The sequence below is a fragment of the Macrotis lagotis genome, chromosome X (assembly GCF_037893015.1).
Source record: "Macrotis lagotis isolate mMagLag1 chromosome X, bilby.v1.9.chrom.fasta, whole genome shotgun sequence".
Taxonomy (NCBI): domain Eukaryota; kingdom Metazoa; phylum Chordata; class Mammalia; order Peramelemorphia; family Peramelidae; genus Macrotis; species Macrotis lagotis.
The window spans coordinates 326,106,771-326,128,914 of NC_133666.1; the positions used below are offsets into that span (position 1 = coordinate 326,106,771).

The 22,144-nt window shown below is 36.0% G+C and overlaps 1 protein-coding gene and 1 pseudogene across 5 annotated transcripts in view; one reads left to right on the forward strand and one right to left on the reverse strand.

The window, feature by feature from the left end:
* The window catches only part of KIAA1328 (KIAA1328 ortholog), a 554,082-nt gene that overhangs the window by 419,176 nt on the left and 112,762 nt on the right, over positions 1 to 22,144 (reverse strand). The gene's annotated exons all lie outside the window — the stretch shown is intronic.
* LOC141503468 (dolichyl-diphosphooligosaccharide--protein glycosyltransferase 48 kDa subunit pseudogene) lies at positions 900 to 2,578 on the forward strand (annotated as a pseudogene).

Here is a 22,144-nt window from a genome sequence, read left to right on the forward strand (position 1 = left end):
CAAAGTTCAAGGAAAAACCAAGGTTTTTAAAGACCTCGATGGGACCTTAAAAATCACTTTGTACACAGGAATATAAAAAAAAATAGTAACCTGCTTGGTAAGTCAAATTCTTTTTTTTTTTTTTGGCAAGGCAAATGGGGTTCAGTGGCTTGCCCAAGGCCACACAGCTAGGTAATTATTAAGTGTCTGAGCCCACATTTGAACTCAGGTACTCCTGACTCCAGGGCCAGTGCTCTATCCACTGTGAAAACTAGCTGCCCAGCCAAGTCAAATTCTAAAAGTTATAAGATTACAGATAAAAAGATTGTCATTTTTCCCATTCATCAAGGGCTTTGAAACAACATAGTTTTTTTCTTACTCTGAAGAAAGCAACTACACTCCATTTCAAAGAATCTGTGCTTCCTTACTCATTTCATTATAATACTGCTGGTTCTCCATCTCAGAAAATAAAGCTACTTTAAAACCTGACAGTCTTTCTATAGTTTCATTATAGGTAATCCTTAAATGTTCCACACTAGTATAAGCAGGATCGATTTTTGTGTTCCTAGCCTATCTGGTGAATCTGTGCTCTGCTTAATGGAATTGTGTGGTAAAAGAAAAAGTAACTACAAACTTCTTTCAGTTGAGTTCATCATTAGGAATCTAAAACAGTCGTTCTCTTTTTTCATAAGGTGAATATTCTAAAGATGATCTATCCTTTATATGATAACTGAAGACCATTTAGTGCTTAATGTTGACACTGTGAATGTAAGAAATAAGTTTTCAGTACTGTAAAAAGAAAAAGTAGATATTTATAGATCCTAGGACATATATGGAAAGTTCTTTTTGTGGTTTGCTTATTAAATAATAATTCTTAGCTAACAGCTAACTTTTTTATGATTTCTTTCTCCTAATGTGAAATGCAGGGGGGAGGGAGCGGCGTCCGTTGGGTCCCGTGGCGGCGGGAGAAGAGGGAGGCCGGCCCCGGCCGCCGGCCCCCGGCCCCCTGGCCGCCGCCCGCGGCCCGCCGCCCGCGGCCCGCGGCTCGCGGCTCCCGCCGCGCCTGCGCCTGCGCCTGCGCCTGCGCCTCCACGCGGGCCCCGCGCGTGCTCCTCGCGCTGCTGCCGCTGCCGCTGCCGCTGCCGCTGGGCCTCGACGCCGCCGCCGGCGCCGGGAGCCGCCGCACCCTGGTGCTGCTGGAGAACGTCAACCTGCGCGAGACGCACTCGCTGTTCTTCCGGAGCCTGGCGGACCGTGGCTTTGACCTCACCTACAGGACTGCTGATGACCCCAGCCTGTCCCTTATTAAATATGGGGAGTTCCTGTATGACAATCTTAACATCATTTCTCCTTCTGTGGAAGATTTTGGAGGCAACATTCATGTAGAGACCATTAGTTCTTTTATTGATGGCGGCGGCAGTGTCCCGGTAGCTGCCAGCTCAGATATTGGTGACCCACTGAGGGAGCTGGGCAGTGAATGTGGGATTGAATTTGATGAGGAGAAAACAGCTGTCATTGACCATCACAACTATGACATCTCTGACCCTGGAGAGCACACACTCACTGAAAATCTTCTCAAGGCTCCTACGATTGTAGGGAGAACATCCCTCAATCCCATCCTGTTTCGGGGTGTTGGGCTGGTTGCTGATCCTGATAACTCTCTGGTCCTGGATATTCTGACAGGTTCCTCTACTTCATATTCCTTTTTTCCAGATAAACCTATCACACAGTATCCTCATGCAGTGGGGAAGAACACCCTCCTGACTGCAGGACTCCAGGCCCGGAATAATGCCCGAGTCATCTTCAGCGGCTCCCTGGATGTCTTCAGTGATGCCTTCTTTAACTCTGCAGTGCAGAAAGCCGGCCCTGGCTCACAGAGGTATTCCCAAACAGGCAACTATGAGTTGGCGGTTGCCTTGTCCCGATGGCTGTTCAAGGAGGAGGGTGTACTTCGGGTAGGGGCTGTCTCTCATCATCGAGTGGGAGAGAAAGCCCCAGCCAATGCCTACACTGTCACAGACCTTGTGGAATATAGCATTGTGATCGAGAAGCTCTCAGAAGGCAAGTGGGTCCCCTTTGATGGAGATGACATTCAGTTAGAGTTTGTCCGAATTGATCCTTTTGTGAGGACTTTCTTGAAGAAGAAGGGTGGCAAATACAGTGTACAGTTTAAGTTGCCAGATGTCTATGGGGTGTTCCAGTTCAAAGTGGATTACGATCGGTTGGGCTATACTCATTTGTACTCCTCTACTCAGGTGTCTGTGAGGCCCCTCCAGCACACACAGTATGAGCGATTCATTCCCTCAGCCTTCCCTTACTACACAAGTGCTTTCTCCATGATGGTCGGGCTCTTCCTCTTCAGCGCTGTCTTTTTGCACATGAAAGAGAAGGAAAAATCTGATTGAAGGGGCAGAGCCCTTGGAGCCTCATAGGCTGTTGGTTTGGCAGCTACGGGTGGCCTGACCTGACCTCTGAGAGAGACTAAGAATTACCAGGGGTGGGGCATCATTTCTCCTCCAGCATCTCTTCCCTGGCCAGGGTCTTCAGTGGTTGCAGCCACCCATTCCCATTTGTGAAATAAAAATGGGTGTTCTCCTAACTGATTCCTGATCCATGTAAAACAAGCCGCACAGTCACATTCTACTGTCTGTACTCAGGACATCTTGTCTAGGAGGTTCTCTGTACCAGATCACTAAAAGCCTTATTAGGGCAATGACATCCAACTATTTTGTATTTATATATATCAAATCTGTGATAATTGGTATTTCTAATAATAGCTAATTTAGACACACCTGTCTTAGCTCTGGATAGCACAACTATTCTTTCCACATACGAGTGTCCGTTGTAGCTTGTAAATTGTCAGAACTAGGTCTCTTTACAGCCAAGGCTAAGTCAAGTAACTGGGCCTGAGCTTTTTTTAATGTTTGTGAAAAGGTGTTATTTTTGTCCCCAGACCATAATACATTTCAAGGCATATTGAACCTTTGAAAACATGCATTTAATTCTTGAAAGTAGCTCCACAGCATACTTATTTCTCTTTCTTGAAATGTTGGTTGAGCTAAAATATAAGGCTTTGGGAGAGCTACTGCAAGAGCCAAATTTTTGCTTTTTCCGCCAAGAAGTGCACCCAGGACAACACTGTATAATTAACAATTATGTGCAGAACCCCACTTCTTTCAACATGAGATGCTGTAACTTGGACCTTCAGTGTCCTCCATAAAAAAGATTCTTTTTATGCCTTAAATTTCTTGTGAAATAAAGGAATTTCATTTGCTGGAAAAAAAAAAAAGAAATGCAGGGGGAAAAAAATTTAATTGAGAAGTCCGATTATCTGGGTTATAGTTAAGTGCATATCACTACAGTGATATATATACAACCAAAGATAATTAAAATAATCTATGTGTAGAAGGAATTTTAAATTATCCCTAAAACTCAGAAAGTCTCAGCTTCTCTTCTAGTTCTTTAGCTATTTAACTTGTGTGAAATTTTCTCTCATCTTTCTCAAATTAAAAAGGAGGATAAAGCTATCTTCTTTATGTGTTTTTAAAAGTTATTATGAAAATCAAATAAGATTTCATTAAGTAGAAGACTAAGAGTGAGGAACTCTGTCCAACAATGCAGATTGTCATATTGCAAACAATTTATATTCTTATGGATTTGCAATATAATATATATTTTAAAAAAACTTTGAAATTAGAAATTAGAAGTGAGACTGCTATTTAACTTTTTTACTTAAATTTTGCTGCTTTCAGTGTATAGGTCTAGACAAAGTGTCTGTTGGTTGTTAAACTTATTAAGAAGCAAAACTTATTATCACCTTCATTAGGCTGCTGCAACATACCTAAACAAACCTGAGGAAACCACCAGAAAAAAAAATTCTTAGTTTCTATATTATATGGTTAACTTTCAAAGAAAAATATACTGATGGGACAACTTAGAAGTACTCCAAGTGGGAAGAAATAGATATGTTTCACAATCGCAGTTTAGTTTTACCAAAAGAACTAAAGGGAAGCAATCTGCTCAACACCTCAATTACATTAGAACAGTCTCATTTGATAAACAAGTATCAATCACAGTACTGCTCCAAAAAGGCCACATTTTTCTCAAATATGGCTTATATGGAACCTGTGTACAGTCTATAATCACATTCTGACTTTTTTCTACCCTACACCTAACTTCCCCATGTGTAAACTACCGCTGTTCAAAAGTAAATTTGCTCAAGGTGTTTGCTTGGCCCTGTCACTGCTTTAAAAAAAAAGTTGGAATCTCTTCCCTTGACAGACAACACCAGACTGGTCTCAGTCCCTCATATTCCTTCTTAATCCCTCAAATGTTAAACTTTCACAAGAACTATTTTAAATGTTTTATAGTAATCTGTATTTATTTCATATATACTTATTTAATTTTATAATATACATCATGACATAGTAGATAGAAGCAAGCACACCAGGGTTCAAGTCCTGCCCCCATATCATAGGGTAGCTGTGGGACCCCAATCAGCCTACCAGTACCCTGGGCAGCCAAGACTAGGATGCTGAGACAGTACATTACCTTACCATTGGTAAACTGAGCTTCCTTATTGGGAGTTCCCTACATTAAATAAACCATAGGTCTAATTACTATTCCTACCCCATATACTATATATATTTTCTTGCTGCCTCCTATTAGAATGTAAACTCATTTCAAACGGATTATTGCATTGACTCTATTTGTATCCATAGTATACTCATACATACATGTTCAGTAGTTCAGTGATTCTTTATATAATACAAAGGAGGGAAACATTATTAAATTTAAAACTTGTATTATTTGTAGATTATATACTTATTTTTATATTTCACTAGATTAGTTACAAATTATTAATAACTTTAAAAATTCTCTACCTTCTCAGTTCCTGATTAACTTCAAAAGTTGTCCCCACTGGTTATCTCTTGAAACTTCCTTCACTGCCTGGAATTTTCCTTGTCCAGGAAATATCCAATTATTCTAATTCTATAATATTCCTTCATCAGATTCCATGGTAGACTAAATATCTGGAAACCAGGTGACTGAGGTAAAAAATTTATCAGTTACCAGAAGAAAGTCAGCTTCAAAGTAGAAGTAAGATAAGGTAGATAGGTCTTAGTGCCTTAAGAAAAGACAAAGGACCAGAATCCAAGTATGAGAGCAGAGGACATTAGACGGGAGTGCCCTTGTCTATACTATACTTCATACTGAGTGGTTTGTACTTCTCAACTAATACACTAACTCAAACAGTAATTTCATATATATATATAGTTATATATCCATACTTTTACATTTGCTCTGATTGTGGTCATAGGAGTAGTAGAAGAGCTAGAGCTAGAGATCCTCATAATTAGGTTTGAAAATAATCACTTGTCCAACAAATGTTTGTTGACTCATTAATAATGTTTAAGTGCCCCAACATAGTACTATTGATGGAAATTTTTTTACCTTATGTTTCCAACAGAGAAAATGGAAGGGTACTAGAAGAGTATCCCTATTCTTTAGAAAGAAGTATTTCCTCCTTCCATATGAATTGGCCACCACTACACAAATGTCAAAATTGGGAAGGGATGTGAGAGTCTTCGTAACATAGGTTTTACCACATCAATATCCATAGTGTTATGCGAGGTAGCAGTAATGACATTTAAAAGGATAAAACTTGGGAGGAGCAACTTAAACAAATTATATACTTTCTTTTAAATGAATGATAGTTCAATTTTATTTTAAGGGAATGAGAAGAAAAGAGAAACAATTGGCCCATAACCTTAATTTCTTATCCTTCTAAATTATGATTTTAAGCCAAGCAAACATTAAAGATCTCTTCAACAAAAATATCCAATACAATGGGCAGGTTTTTGCACATGATATTCCATAGCAGTCCACATCTTTACAGTTATACAATAGGCCAAAGGGTATAAAGATTTTAAGAGCCAAACCTTATCTATTACTAATTGTTTAAACCAACTGATTCAAAATTTCTCTAAAAGAAACTACATGTTACATATATATGATATATCAATTACTAAATGCTAAAAGTATACATGATTCCATGAAAGATGTCAGAAGAAAGATAACTTCATTCAATAATTCTACAAATAGAGCAACTAGGTGGTGCAGTGGATACAGCACAGGCTCCAGGAGGACCTGAGTTCAAATCCAGCCTCAGATACTTAATAATCACCTAGCTGTGTGACGTTGGGCAAGTCATTTAACCCCATTACCTTGCAAAAAATAAAAATAAAAAATTCTACAAATACTGATATCAAGTGAGATGTAAAATAGAAAGACACACTTATCAGCTAAGGTGTTGGGCCAATGTAATGGAAGATGCCCAGTGTAAAATCAAAAGAAAGGAAGGATTCCTTGGTGGTAGGGTCCTTCAAATATTACTATTCATAACTGATTCTGAACTAATAAAAAAAAGGTTCAAAAAAAGTCAAGTGATCAGTTTCATGATGAAGAAGTAAAATGGATGAAAAATAAATGGCCATGAATAAAATTAGAGTGGGTATGAAAGGCCATCCAATTGCTTTGTTATTATATATACTTTGGTCAAGTAGTGAAGATGAACAATAAACCAAGTCCACAACTGAGTATATGGAAATCTGGCTGCAATATATTAGGAAGATCAATGTTTTCAGAGATCCTAAATATGGTCGTTACTAAGGCAGCTAGGTGTTGCAATGGCTAGAGCACCAGCCCTGGGGTCAGGAAGACCTGAGTTCAAATCCAGCTTCAGACACTTAATAATTGCCTGGCTGTGTGACTCAATCCCACTGCCTTAAATAAAATAAGATTTTAAAAAATATATGGTTAGTATTGCAAATGTCTCTCACTTTTATATATATATATATTTTTTCCCTTGGGGATTCTTTGTTTCTGTGAATCAGAGAATACCACAGTTTTGGAAATGCCACCACAAAGGAATTTGAGATTCTTCAGTGGACAGTAAACAGTACTAATAATCAGTGCAGAGTAATTCTCATTTCCATTCACCTATCTGCAGAGAAATTTTTTGAAAGCATATTCATCCTTTAATTGGGAAGGTGGAACAACAGCCTCTGACAAACAATATCTATTCCCAAATATTAGACTAGGAGGTCCTTGAGAGCATACTGTTTGGTTTTTTTAACCTTTCTTTATATACCCAGCATTTTGCACAATGCCTCACACATAGCGGGTATTTAATAAATACTGATTGATTCACTAGTAATTAGTATCTTTCACAATAGGTGAAAAGGATAGCTTATTTATAATCAAGATTATAAGGACTTCTCAGAGACTAAAGTTCCATTTGCTCTGTGTGAAAGGACATGTCTAATATTTTGAGTTTCATCTTTGAGACTAAAATAACAAATCCATCTCCATGGGTAAAATAGCAGGCTTAGTCATTCTACTTTCATTTAGGTAAAGCCCAAAAGCGATATATTAAAAAAAAAAGAGACCAAGTGACTGACTACTTCAAGTACTTGCAGTTTTTCAATTTCTCCAACTGCAACTCCCCAGATTACAAAGTAGTCTTGTAAAAATCTCACCTGTCTTCTGACCTGTTAAGTCAAACAACATCTATAAACAAATAGTCCTTTCATGCTATAATTAGTATTATGCTATATCAGTTCTAATATATATATTTTAGCAAGCTATTTGGAGCAAAAAGTTTCTTTTAAATTTGCTCCTTTCACCCTAAGTTACTAGACTGCAAAGCATGCATTTTAGAGCTATGCAGAGTTGGCTCTGATATTGCAGGTCCACTTAGAGAAAATTGAAAATGGCCACACTTGAGCCATTCACAATGCAGAAGCAATAGAGGGTGCCTATAGAGATTCAAAATGAAGGATGTAAGTCTTATAGAGTTCTTTTGAAAAGGCTAAACTTTTTGTATAGATCTTTTTAAAATGATCACACTTTAAACTATCTTACCAAAACATCCACTTGTATTTTTGAAAATGGCCCAAAACAAAAGCAAAATAAAATATCATATCAGGATCATAAATTTAGAACTTTCAAGCAGCTTGGACATCATCTTGTCCAAATACATTATTTTACAACTAAGAAAACTGAGGCCCATAGAGGCTAAGTATTTTTCCCAATACTATACAGGTCTTAATTTAGTGAGCTAGTATTCAAACCAACATTCAAATCCAGTGCCCTTTCCACTGAATCACAATAAATGTGTACATCTTTGAAAAAGGTCTACATTTCACCAAACTTAGTTGCTAAACTAATTTTTCCAACCAACCTGATTTGACCTAATCTTCCCATACTACACTATCTCTAAGGATCCATTAGGTGTTATGGAAAAAAAAATAAAGCACATACAGTATAAATTTGGGAATCTCACCCAAAGGTCTTACAATCCCAAAACAGTCTAATCAACAGAATACAAACATGGAAAATATATCCAAGGGAGAGATCTTGTCTCAAACATTCAAAAACACTGGAAAATTTCCCACTCTAGGCTAAGATTTACATAAATAGATCCATAAGTTTACATATATATAGCTAGATATTTAGGAAGGCTCATCTCTTTCAGGACAATGAAATTAACCCCAGTAAAGTATTCAGAATAGTATAATTTGGAGTAACGACTAGATTACAGTATTTGACCCTGAAAGTTCTATTTCATAAAGCTATTTATATGGAGACAAACTCTATATCTAAAAAGTGCAGATATGCTTTTTTATTTCCTTTGCTGTTTGGGGGAGGGAAAAGCATTTCTGATTTGTATATTAAAGCACAAGCATCTGTCCTACTGATGATATTCTAGGGAAGCACATTAGCATAAAATTTAACGATGTCAAATAAGTGGATGTGAAATAGGGACTGCGTAAAGACACTATTTCCAAGGCTGACAGAAACATCACTGTTTAGAAATGCAAATGAAACCATTATGTTCAATAATTATATGAAAATATGAACAGTTCAGCATGTTTTCCAGCCCTGATGGCGGTTAATGGGATGTACGCTTATGTAAATAACTACTATTAAAGCTAATGCTGAAAAAAACTAATAAATTCATACTAAAGCAACTGATTTAGTACGCTTTTAAACCCCAGCAGTGCTCACTTATTAGAAAAGAGTGCATTATTATGTTTAGAACTCATTACTGCTACAAGTCACTGCAACTCCATCAATTACCATGCATTAATGAAAATGGGACACATACAAAAAAAAAATTATTGCCTCTCAGCAGTTTTCTTTAAAGACAAAATCTAGGGGTATTACCATCATGGGGCCTTGTAGAGAACTTATCAGCAAGATAATCTTTATTACTATAACTGTACTCCCCATACTATCACCCTAGGGAATTTCGGCCCTAAAAAAGGCTAACCTTTATGCAAAATTACCAACACATCTACAACAAGCCTAGCCACTTAAGCATCAATATAAATGTTCAATATTAAAAGTGCTTATTTTTTCCTTTTACTTTTATTATAAAACCTATTTAGTAGACTTTTAAAAAAGGAGATAAAAATGGGGGGAAATCATTGTTTAAAACGGCAAAAATTCAGAATTGAATGAAAACAGAATTAATTGAAATACAGATGGTAGGATTCCAAACAATTCTCTGATAAGTCCAAATAAATCCCATTCAGTTGTACATTTATGCCTTGAATGACTTCCTGTGGAACCACGGGATCAAGTTTTTAAGGAGAATGCATATATAATTTTCCTTTCAGGAAGAAGCCTGACTTTCTTACTATAATTCAAAGATTTTAGTACAAAATCTTAGGCACTCACTACACCCTTGTTTAAAGTTCAAATCTAGCTGGCATTCAACAGCAAAGAAGTGATGAAGGAGCAGAAAAACAAAATACAGACATCTCTTTGCTTTCAGCTTTCACTACTGCCAAAGAGTACATACATTCATTTTCTTTATCATTATATATATATATATATATATATATATATATATATATATATATACATTTCTCTATTGAAATAGCATCGTTATTTTAGTAGTAACTAAATTAATAGAAATTCATTTATTCACTTGAACTGAGAGTGGGGAAAGCTTTTACTTTAAGGACTATATCTTGGTTCATGAAGTCTATTCATTTCTTTTTTTTTTTTTAAAAAGGTGGTCTTGCAATTTGGGTGTGTTGACACCTACAGCCATATAGTAGTCAATAAGTCAATCAATAAACCTCTATTAAGCACTTACTATTCAGCCAAGAGCTGTGATAAAACTGGAGCTAGAAAGAAAGGCAAAAGAACAGTTCAGGCTCTCAGGTAATTTACAGTCTTATAAGTGGGAGACAACATGCAAACAAAGATATGCATACAAGTGACAAACAGAATTGAAAATAACCAAGCACTATCATTAAGAGGGATTCAGAAAGGTTTCCAGGTTCTGTGTAACAGTTTTCCCTGAATTTCTAAGGATCCAAATTTAATCTTGAAATTGCTACAATCTTCTCTCCCCTTCTCTTTGAACAATAAATTAATTTTAACTAAATTCAAATACTAAACAATCCATAGTCAAACAAGTTTTAAAATCCCTTACCTTAAAGGGGCAGCCAGGTGACACAGAGGATAGAGTGCCAGACTAAGAGCTAGGAAATCTCATCTTCCTGAGTTCAAATCTGGCCTCAGACACTTAATAATTACCTAACTGTTTGACCTCATAAGACCCTACTCTTTGTAAAAAAAAGAAAAAAAAATTAAGAAAAACTTCCTTGATATTCTAAAACAAGAGGTTCACAATATACAGTAATAAATAACCATATTCATCTAAGTGTTTGATAAATGCAAAGATTCAGCTTTTGGGACAAGTATTTACAATTTGACAAAAAGTGCTAGGAAAACTGGAAAGGTTGGCAAAAACTAAGTATAAATCAACAACTCAAGCTTTATACCAAGATTAACTCATAAAGGGTGATAACATAAGCAAATAGGGGAATGTGGAATAATTTTTTTTAGGTTTTAGTAAGGCAAATGGGGTTAAGTGGGTTGCCCAAGGCCACACAGTTAAGTAATTATAAAGTGTCTGGGGCCGGATTTGAACTCAGGTACTCCTGACTCCAGGGTCGGTACTCTATCTACTGCATCACCTAGCAGCCCAAACATGGAATAATTTACCTAAGAGGTAAGGGGAAAATTTTGTAGCCAGAGATAGAGAGCATTATGGGGAGTAGAATTTTTGGAAAAACAAAACCAATGCTGTCAAGATTATAAAAAAAAAAGCAGAAAACTGAGAAGTTAATTTCTCATTTATATAAAGAAGTGAGACAAAATTTATAAAAATAAAATTCATATCCCAATTGATAAATAGTCAAAGAATATGAACAGTACAGTTAGGTGGTGTGGTGGATAGAGCACCTGCCTTGGAGTCAGGGGGAGCTGAATTCAAATGTGACCTAGCTATGTGACCTTGGGCAAGTCACTTAACCCTACTGCCTTGCAAAAACAAAGGATATGAACAGGTAATCAGATGAAGGAATCAAAGCCATCAATAGTCAGATAAAAAATTCTCTAAATCATCATTGATCGGAGAAACATGAATTAAAACAACTCTGAGATACCACCTCACATCTACTGCATTGTTGGTTGAACAGAGAACTAATCTAATCATTGTGAAGAATGTTTGGAACACTGTCCAAGGGGCAATCAAACCTTGCATGGCCTTTGATTCAGCAATACCACTACTATGTCTGTATCCCAAAAGATATCATAACAAAGTGAAAAGGACCCACATGTACAAAAATATTTGTGGAGGCAAAGAATTGAAGATAAGGGGATGTCCATCAACTGGGAAATTGTTGAACAAGTAGTGATATATGATTATAATAGAAATGAGGACAGCTTCAGAAAAACCTGAAACACTTAAATGAACTGATACAAAATGAAGTCAACAGAATCAGGAAAACATTATATAAAGTAATAGCAATATGGTACAATGATCAACTGTGAATAACTTAGCTTTACTTGGAAATATAAATTTGCAAAAAAATTCCATACGACTATGATGAAAAATGCTATCTACTTCCACCATTTTTTTTTTTTAGGTTTTTGCAAGGCAAATGGGGTTAAGTGGCTTACCCAAGGCCACACAGCTAGGTAATTATTAAGTGTCTGAGACTGGATTTGAACCCAGGTATTCCTGACTCCAGGGCTGGTGCTTTATCCACTGCACCACTTAGCCATCCCTATCTACTTCCAGAGGAAAAAAAATTGATAGAGTCTGAATGAAGATGGAAGCATTCTTTTTCTTTATTTTTTATGGGGTTTTTTTGGGGGGGGGTCAGGGGTCTATATTTTCTTTCACAACATAATTTATAGAGAATTATCTTTTGCTGACTGCTTATGTATAACCTATATAAAATTGCCTACTTTCTCAATGAGGGTACCTCAATTTGGAACTCAAAATTTTTTTATTTATATTATTACAATAATCTTGTTGTGAGAATAATTATAAACCCCTCTCCCCCAAAAAAAGATGAGAAACCTTAAAAATAGTGAGAGGGGAAAAAAGTATCTGTGGGAACTCAAAATTTTAAAATTGTTTTTATATATAATTAGAAAAAATGAAATATGTATCAAAATGGAAATAAATTCAAGGTGGTACTGTGTACAAAGGACTGGATATGCAGTCAGTGAATTCTTAGTCTTAGTCCTTCAATTTACTACCACATGACTTTACGCAAGTCACTTAACCTATCGCAATATGACCTAATATATGATTTAATAAATTAGTCATGCTAATGACTCCAAGGTTAGAATGTAAGCTCCTTGAAGGAAAAGGCTTTTTCATTTTTGTTTTTGTATTTCCTACCACTAGGGTTTGTCTACTATAACTGTATAGATAAATGTCTGTTGAATTGAGAGACTGAAAGGGAGCAAGGAGAAAGAAAAAAGAAAAAAAAAGTGTATTTATACAGAATTGTACTAGAAGTTATTATGAATTGTGCTAAGTGTCTTTCAAATATTATTTCCTTACCCATCATATGGGGAAATGGCTGAACAAATTGTGGTATAAATTGTGATGAAATATTATTATAGGAAATGAGGAGCATGATGGTTCCAGAAAAATCTGAGATTTGCATGAATTGATAAAGCAAGACAAGTAGAAGACTGTACACAGTAAGAACAATATTATAATGATGATCAATTGTGAAAATTTTAGTTACTGACCAAGATGATGATCCAAAACCATTCCAAAGGACAAGTGATAAATAATACTCTCCACCTCCAGAAACAGTGCAGTTGTAGCATAATTTTTTCACTTTTAGTTTTCTTGCTTTTTTTTTACAGCATGGATATTTTATATGACTTTATATGTACAGTTGATATAAATGAGTGAGGGAGGCATGGTAGGGAGGGAGAGAATTTGGAAATCAAAAAATTTTAAACTAAATTTAAACTAAAATTTTAAACTAAAAATTTAAACTAAAACTTAAATTTAAACTAAAATTTTTAAACTAAAAATAAATAAAAAATATATGATCCCCATTCTGCAGGTTAGAACACTGGAGCAAACAGAGGTTAAATAACTTGTCAAGGTCACACAGCTATGAAGTTTTTGAGGTCATATATCAATACAGATTTTCCTGACTGGAGTACCATTATCTGCCTCTAAGTAAGAGGTAATAGGAAACAAATTATGGAAGTCTGAAATATTTCAGTGTAACTGTAATTTAATCTATGTGTTTCATCTAATGATCAATCCATCTTATACTCCTATAACAGCTCCAACTCTGATGCCAGGGTAGCTAAGTGGTGTCATGGAAGTCAGGAAGAAGGGAGTTCAAATACAGCCTCACATAACTACACTAGCTGTGTGATTTTGGGCAAGTCACATAACCCTGATTGCCTCTCCTTCAGGGTATCTCCAGTTGTTCTGATTCATATCTCATCACTGGACCCAGAGGCTGATGACTTAGCACAGAAGTCCCTCATTCAAATCCAAGTCATGTGCTTGTCTTGGCATCGCCTCCCCAATGCCATGGTCTTCTTTGAAAACAAAAGACAGACATAATCTTCAAATCTGATGGCCTCATGCTGGGTTAACCCTTCTTAGACACCATGACAGCAAAGCACAAGCTTCAGTAGATTCTACACCATTCTGAAATGGCTTTGAGAAATTCTGTTTATTATTCAATGTTAAACTCTATGAATTAAACTCCATAATGCTTCTATAAACTTGGACTATGCCTCTGATAAACTCTGATAAGGAAAGTAATCTTCCCAAGAACAGAGCTTATACCTGACTTCCTGGCACCTTTCCCCACTCCTTTTCAGTTTCCCTTTATGTTTTCTCTCCCCCTACTAGAATGTAAAACTCTGAGAGTGCAAAAATTTATATATTTGTATGCCCAGCACAAAGGAGAGTTCCAAGAATGCAAAAAGTTCTTAATAAATGATTATCTATCCACCTATCTGCCTACTTGAAGAATTCTTAGCCTTGTATCCATGGACTCACAAAGTGGTCAAAATAGATTTTAGGAGTTTTGTGAACTTGAATGAGGAAAAAAAAAATTTTCACTTACCTCTAACTGAAAATAATTACATTCATTTATAAGTATAAACAACAAGGAGCATTATTCTGAGAAGAGGTTCAAATGCTTCAAACTGCTAAAGGAATTGGCAATACACACGAAAGTTAAAAACATTGGCTCTAACTGAAATTTAGTATTTCCTTCAACTATAAATATAGGCGACACACCATTATTTTGAGAAAGGGTTCAAAGAATTCCCTAGACTGCTAAGGGGTCCATCACACACACAAAAAAGGTAGGAAATCCTGAATTTTTTCACCAAAAGTAAGAAAGTCACTAGTAGTGAATTCCTTGACTTGCACAGAAGTTAAGGGTCCCTTTCCTTATTTTGTAGAGACCTAGTCAAAAGAAAAATCATGATGCATGGGTAAGAACACAAACCAAAAAATTAATAATAGCACAGAATTGGAAGTTATCTAGTCCAAACTTGTCATTCTGCAAATGTCAACAATAAGGCATAGAGAAGAATTAAGTATTGTCCAGTGAGGTTTGCCAGGAATTAAAGGCAAGGCTTCTAATATCAAGACTCCAAGACTGAAACCAAGATCTGATCTTGGTTACACTTTTTGAATTACTGTAATATTCACTCCAAAGATAAAGGTTTGCTGTAATCATGACAATCTAGTCAAACTTATACTCTAAAAGGTATCTTGTGTAGGGCTGCATTATAATATCTACTTCCTGAAATAAAAGATTACTCAGACTATGGGCATCTTGTCTATGCTCTAAAAGAAATATGTACTACAATATACCAAACAAGTGGTCAATTCAGCCTTTCTTAGAAGTTTAGGGACAGTAAACTGAGTATTTCCAAGGCAACCAAATTTACTTTTTGATAGCTCTGGCTAGAGCATAATTTTTTTTAAAAAAGGAAAATCAGAGAGAGGAGTCTTACTATCTGAAATGTAATGGCACATATTCTAGATACTAAATTTGGACTACTATATGACTACATTGAAACTCAATTTGTTAATTGTTAAAAATTGTTTTATAAACATAGAATCCTTTGTATAATTCTTTAAAAGAATAGACCTGATGCTATTCTCCATTTGAAAAACTCAGCATTTCATAATCTCAGTCAATCAACAATTTCATAAGTGAAGGCCATTCTAAGGTTAAAAACACTAAGACAAATTTGCTACTGATTAATAATTAAGCCATTCATTTTATTCTTCAAATCTAAAGCAATTACGAGCTACAGTATAGCAAATGGATTTAGCTGAAGAGATTACGTCAGAAGAGCCCTTTAAAGAAGAGTAATTTAAAAGACTAAACTGAATAATGAACTCTCCTGAACAATAATTATTATAAGATTGATTTATTGAAAGCCTATTTAATCATGCAAGAAACATTTAAAACTTTGCAAAATAGTTCTAGAAGATAGCAACACATATAGCAGAATCATTCCATTTTACACAGAACATTTGAAAAGCAAGTTTTGGTTATAAAAATATATTTCTTTGAATATGAATATCTGTTCAACTTATTTACATGCTATCTTCAAAAACAAATGAATCCATTAACCATCAAACTCTCCTATTTTGAATTTCTTAAGTTTGAATTTCAATGTCCCTGAAGATACTAGCTAAAAAGATTTTTACAGAACTTCTAAGGATTCAAATATGGGACCCATAAAAGTTTTAGGAAATTAAAACAAAGAAGTACTAAGTATAATCACACCTGAAAAGCAAAGTTGTTTTACTGAAAAGTAAAATGCCTGTTATGCATATTAATAAAAGGTTGCTTATATAATAAGTATCTGGTTGGAGCAAAACGTAATTTAGAAAACAGTACTTCAGAAAATGAATTAACACCTAACTGAATACAAATAGGGAAATGTTATCTAAAAATAAAAAGGAGTTTAAAAAATCTGTCCTGCTAATCAGGTTGAAGGCCTTTTATACCATATGTTAAATGATATTTCTAAAGAATACAAAGTCTCTCTATGTATAAATGTGTGTGTGTGTGTGTGTGTGTGTGTGTGTGTGTGTATATATATATATGTGTGTATATTAGACTGAGTAGGTGGCAAGGGGAAGACTTGGCAAGTCCACATAACTAGCAACACTGAGTAAAAAAACTAGTTCCTTATTAAATATAATAGAGTATTTCTTCCTATGCAGAATAAGAGTACTCAGAAGCACACAATATCCAGGCAAGGGAAGAAGGTTTTATTTTATTTTTTAATTTTCATTCACTCAGAAGAATGAAAATCAGAATCCATAGAAACACTAAGGCTTAGGCATGCTTCCTTGATGGGAATCCCATTAAATACTGATTATTTTAGAAGTAAATTAACTCCTTTATGAATTATTACAATGGGAAAATGTTAGTTGGGTTTGTTTTTGCTTTTTGGTATTTGTTTTTTTGGGGGGGGGGGTCTAGTTAACCAGCAAAGTAAGAGGATACTGAAGCAGGTAACAGAGAAAATGCTGTCATCTTTTGAGGTTTTTCTGTACTATGGAGAGTGTTCTCCTTTCTGCATTGGTTATTTTGCAATCTCATTTCCTTTTCCTTTGGGGCAGGGGAAAGCCTAGGATGTAGCAGTAGTAGATATGCAATGATGGCTGAATCTACGTGAATCTAAGCTTCTCTCTTTTCTCTCTTCTGAGCTTCTTCTCTTTTCCTTTTTATCTACTCCTTTTTGTCTTATAACTACCAATATAGTCCCAGCTGCAGTTGGTTGGATTCATGTTGATCTAAGCTTCTTTCCTTCCTTTTTCCTCTTAAGTACTTTAACCTTTTTAACCTCAACTTCTGCTAATCAACCTGTTCTTTAAGTAACTCAGTATCATACTGCTTGTCCTGAGAGCTTAACCTATGAACTATTTTTGGTTACCTGGGAATTTTATGTAGTAACCTGTGAACTTTCTGCAAAACCTGTGAACTTTATAGTAATCTGTGCATTAAAATCTAAATTCATGTTGGTTCATAAAGAATTATACTCAACCAAATAGCAACATATGCCAGATACTGTGACAGGAACTAGAATATAAACAGAAGAAATTGAAACAATCTCCCACTTGCAAGGAACTTGAACATAACATGAACATATAGAAGTATATTCAGAATATAGAGATAATAAATACAAATTAATTTTAAAATAGAGCACTAGCAGTTGAAGGAATGGAGAAAAAAAGGAGAGATTTCATGAAGAGGTGAGAAGGGAATTTACTCCAGGAAAGGAAGACACCAGAAAAAGGAAAAGAAAAGAGGAGAGGTCAGAGTATGACTTTTGGAATCAAAGAATTCAAGACATTAGGAGATGGAGAAGTAACATATACAAGGCTAAAAGACAAGCTGAAGCAAAGTTTTGAGGTGCTTTATAACCTAAACAGAAGAATTTTTGTTAATTGTGGAACTAATGCTAAATACTGAACAGTAGAGTAACATATACATTTAAATAAAATCACTTTGGCAGCAGTGAAGAGGTGGTCAGAAATGGAGAGAGATTTCAAGCAGAAACAAAGCATAAGATTGCTGTAATAGTCTAGGCAAGAAATGATAGGGGTGGGGGCAGCTAGGTGGCGGCTAGGTGGCATAGTGGATAAAGCACTGGCCCTGGAGCCAGGAGTACCTGGGTTCAAATCCGGTCTCAGACACTTAATAATTACCTAGCTATGTGGCCTTGGGCAAGCCACTTAACCCTGTTTGCCTTGCAAAAACCTAAAAAAAAATGATATGGGGCAAAACTAAAGTAGCAGCTTGTATTAAGAGATGATGGGTATCAGTACTATCAAAGATAGAAATGTCAAGATTTGGTAACTTTAGATATGTGAACTGAAGGAGAGTGAGCATTCATGAATATCACTGAGGCTGAACCTGGGAAATTGATTGCCAATAGGCAATTGAAAAGCACTCAAGTTTGGAGGAGAGAATGAAGAAGTCAATGACATAGAAATTGCATTTAAACTCATCAGGGGCTAAAATAAGAGAAGTGTAGTGGGGGGGGGGTCTACAACAACTCTTGGAGTAACACCCAAAGTTCAAGTGTCTGATCTATATAATGAAGCAGCCAAGGAAACAGAAAAGCAACAGTTGGTTAGACAGGAACCTTTCTGATCTATCCACAGCATCAGACTTTGTGGACCACCATCTCCTCCAGAATACTGCCCTCTTCTCCAGGTTTTCTTAAAACTGTTCTCTCTTGGTCTTCTCCTCATCTATGCCCTCCTACTCTGACTTCTTTATGTTGTTTCACAAATATTACCAATACCCCATTCCTTTACTAGTAGTTCACATCAACACTGACCTGAGCCTTTTTATCTTCTCTCTCTACACTCACTTTTGGTAACATCCCATGTTTTCAATTATCACTAAATAACTCATAGGTCACTATATATCTCCAACTGTCTATTGAACATTTTGGACCAAACTCACATGTCCAAATTTCAATACACTATCCTTTTCCTTCTTAACCCTCTTTGAAATTTCCTGTTTTTATACATTCTTCCAAGTTTTGATAACTTTAGTATTGTGATTTCAATTAGGTGGCAATGTACAAAGCATGCCCAACTAGCCTTAAATAATCACTAGCTTATGCAGTCTGAGCAAGTCATTTCAGTTGTCTATCTCTATCTCTTTATCTACAAAATAGAACATCTAATTCTCAGGGTTGTTGTGAGGATAAATTGAGGTATTATTTGAAAAGTTCCTTACAATTCTAAAGTATTATATAATAAATTGCTAGCTACTATTACTCTATTATTCCTCATTTTTCCCTTACCTAATATAGTAATCAATGTCAAATCCTAGCCATTTTCCAAGTCTCTCATCTGCCCTTTCTCTCCTTACATAGTCAATAATCTAGTTCAATCATTTACATGCATTTATTAAGCACTTTTAGTGCCAATCACTCTGATATGTGCTGACATACACCCTTCAAAGAACCCTCATTATATTTTCTCTACAGGAATGCACTAGCTTTCCAACTAGTCTGTGCCTCAAGTCTTTCCCCTCTCCAATCCATTTTCCACATACCTATCTACCAAAGTGTTCTTCCTGAAGTACTCACCTAATTCTAGGAGAATAGTGATGATACGGAATGCAGTGCCTCAGTAAAACTATGAGACATGCTTAGGCCTCTTGTCAGATAAGTTATTGATGTGTTAAAAAGAAAACTTTGCTAAGATGCAGATGCTCAGAGTTCTTGCTGAAGCTCAATAATTCTTTATTAGAAGCCATAGGGGAAGATCATATTACAAGGGACAAGATGGTGGAGATTAGACAGGCACAGTGCTCCTCTTTCCTCTCAAAAACAACATGAAAGAAACCTCTTAACAGAAATCCGATAAAACCCGGAATGAGAAGCTAGGAGAACCAAGATGGTCTGTCTCAGGGACCATGGGTGACCTGGGAGACAAGAGCAGAGGGTCAGCATGGGGACAGCAGCTGGATGAAACCAGAAGGCCAGAGGGCCAGCCTCAGTCATACAGACATTGGTGAGTGGTGGGTGCTAGACCCAACTTTAGCTGTGCAGTCATTGACCCCAGGGAGAGTAGTTATGGGAGGGTGAGTTCAAGCACAGAGTTTCAGAGAAAGCCTAGAGAACAATCAGTTGGGGTGGGGGTGGGGGGGGCTGAGCTCCAAACTTTCAGCTTGCCCAGAACAAATAATCAACAACCCCACCCCCCAGCCACGAAGGCTCGGTTGTGGTCAATAGAATTCACTCAACAGAAAAAGATTAACTCCCTCCCCCAGGGCTCAGTACATTATTCAAGGTCAACTCAGACCCTGCTGCTGAGGGCTCCAAACACTTCAGAGAAAGCAACCAGCGCCCCCTACTGGCCGGCTCTTGGAATTACTAACACAAGTGAACAAAGCCTCTAAGATCTGCAAAAGCAGGGGTGGCTAGGTGGCATAGTGGATAAAGCACCAGCCTTGGAGTCCCTGGGTTCAAATCTGGCCTCAGACACTTAATAATTACCTAGCTGTGTGGCCTTGGGCAAGGTACTTAACCCCATCTGCTTTGTAAAAACCTTAAAAAAAAATCTTCAAAAGCAAAACTATGAGAGCCAGCCCCTGCCCCAAAAAAACAAGATCTTAGAAATATGAAGAAAGGCCATCAAGGGGGGGGCATGGAGAAATACTTAAAAGATATAGATTCTAACCCAGAACTTCTGAGGACAATAAGAATTAGTCTCCAATGCAGAAAGACTTCCTTGAAGGAATCAAGGAGTTTAAAAAACAATTGGAAAAACTGGGAAAAGAAACGCAAGAGAAAAGTAACACCTTGCAACAAGAACGCAAATCCTTGGAAAATACAATTGAACAAATACAAAATGAGAATAACTCAGATCTTCAATTGGGCAAATGCAAAAACAAAACGATTCTCTCAAAACTATACTTGGGCAAATAGAAAACTCCTTCTAAAATAGAACTGACCAACTGGAAAAGGAGTTGCAAAAGATAAATGAAGGAAATTACTTATATCAACAACAAACCTAAAAGTTTTCCTAATACTGAACCAACCCTACATTGCTGGGATAAATCCTACCTTGTCAAAATGTATTATCCTGGTGATAACTTGTTGCAATCGTTTTGCTAAGCTTTTATTTAAGATTTTGGCATCTATACTCATTAGGGAGATAGGTCTATAATTTTCCTTTCTCTTCCTGGTTTAGGTATCAGCACCATATTGCTGTCAGAGAAAAAGTTAGGCAGAGTTCTGTCTTCACCTATTTTTCCAAAAGAGTTTATATAGAATTGGAACCAATTGTTCCTTAAATATTTGGTAGAATTCACTTGTGAATCCATCAGGTCCTGGAGATTTTTTTCTCAGGGAGTTCAATGATGGCTTGTTGAATTTCTTTTTCTGAGATAGGGTTGTTTAGGTATTTAATCTCCTCTTCATTTAACCTGGGCAACTTATATGTTTGTAAATATTAGTCTATTTCACTTAGATTGTCAAATTTATTGGCATAGAATTGGGCAAAATAATTCTGAATTATTACTTTAATTTCCTCCTCATTGGTGGTGAGTTCACCTTTTTCATTTATGATACTAGCAATTTGGTTTTCTTCCCTCATTTTTTTAATCAAATTGACCACAGTTTTATCAATTTTATTGGGTTTTTTTCATAAAACCAACTTTTGGTTTTATTTATTAATTCAATAGTTTTTGCTTTCGATTTTGTTAATTTCTCCTTTAAGTTTTAGAATTTCTAAATTGATAATTGGGGGGTTTTAATTTGTTCTTTCTCTAATTTTTTCAGTTGCATATTTAGTTCACTGATTTCCTTTTTCTTCAATTTATTCATGAAAGCATTTAAAGATATATATCCCGACAGCCACTTTGAGTTAATCCCATAGGTTTTGGTATGTTGTTTCATTATTGTCATTACCTAGGATGAAATTCTAATTCTTCCTATAATTTGTAGTTTGATCCATTCATTCTTTAAAATAAGGTTATTCAGTTTCCAATTAGTTCTGGGTCTCTATCTCCCTGGCCCAATATTGCATATAATTTTTATTGCATTGTGATCTGAGAAAGATGTATTCACTATTTCTGCCTTTCTGCAATTTATTATTAGGTTTTTATGTCCTAGTACATGGTCAGTTTTTATATAAGTTCCATGTACTGCAGAGAAAAAGGTATATTCCTTTCTATCTCCATTCAATTTCCTCCATAAGTCTATCATATCTAGCTTTTCTAACAATCTA